This window comes from Hemiscyllium ocellatum, chromosome 33, assembly GCF_020745735.1.
Source record: "Hemiscyllium ocellatum isolate sHemOce1 chromosome 33, sHemOce1.pat.X.cur, whole genome shotgun sequence".
In the NCBI taxonomy this organism is placed as follows: Eukaryota; Metazoa; Chordata; class Chondrichthyes; order Orectolobiformes; family Hemiscylliidae; genus Hemiscyllium; species Hemiscyllium ocellatum.
Genome location: NC_083433.1, coordinates 18,894,253 through 18,895,320, shown reverse-complemented (window position 1 = coordinate 18,895,320; position 1,068 = coordinate 18,894,253). Strand labels below are relative to the sequence as shown.

The following is a 1,068-nucleotide window of genomic DNA, read 5'->3' as shown; positions in this document are numbered from 1 at the left end:
CATAGAAGACATGAACAAATACACAAGGAATCCTAAGTGTCCAATAGAGATACACAACAGATGTTACTCGCTACAGTAACAGATGCACAATCACATTCACCACCAGATTGTAGCAGATACACGTCCACAATTGACAACAGTTTCCCACTCCCCTACCCCCCCGCCCCCCCAAACCACACACAGACAGAAGGAGGAACATCAGTGTCATCAGGAAGAAAATATAAACTCAGTAGAAAATATCTCTGACATCTCCCACACCCAACTCCCCATCCATATGTCTGGGACTGTATTAATGACATTTCCAACTTCTACTTAAACATTACAATATTTATCTCAGTAACAGTATGCTGCAAATGACCAAATAGTGGAGCAGAGTGGCGCAGCGGAAGCGTGCTGGGCCCATAACCCAGAGGTCGATGGATCGAAACCATCCTCTGCTATTTACTTTATGGAAACATTCCTTACTCACACATTCACTTCATGCTTTGCATCAAAGCTTCAATCTGCACCACAATATGTTTTTTCAGCGACTACCATTAGCACACAGTAGCCCCAATTTCTGCATCCCCCCCCCATACACACACACACACACACACTCCTTTCTGTTAATGATGAGGAGGTGCAGGTGTTGCACTGGGGTGGTCAAAGTTTAAAAATCACACAACTTTCCATTAACCCTCTCCTGCACGGTCACCTTAACACCAGAACAAACGCTGAAACTGAAATTGCTTCCCATCAAGTCTCCAATCTGCACCACAATCATGTGTCTTTTTTCCAGCAACCTCCACTAACAGAGATTATCCCTAATTGCTGTAACTCCCCCCACACACACTCTCCTTCCTCTCAACCCTCTCCTGCACGGTCACTCCCAGAGGGCCACCTTACCCACAGTAACACCAGAACAAACACTGAGACTGAAATTGCTGGAAAAGCTCAGCTTCCGCAGTTCTGAGTTACTGCATCCGCAATTCTGTCGGTTTTTATTCCGGACAAATGCTGCTCACTTTTCACAAAACGGAGCCTAGAAATGCAGTCCCTGTGCTTAGATAGTGTCCAGCTGAAGGGCTG

The 1,068-nt window shown here is 45.7% G+C and overlaps 1 non-coding gene across 1 annotated transcript; it reads left to right on the top strand.

Moving 5' to 3' along the window:
* Nucleotides 1-368: 368 nt before the first annotated feature.
* On the top strand, nt 369-440 carry trnam-cau (transfer RNA methionine (anticodon CAU)). Its single transcript has one exon. It is a non-coding gene; the product is annotated as a tRNA-Met (tRNA).
* Nucleotides 441-1,068: the final 628 nt, after the last annotated feature.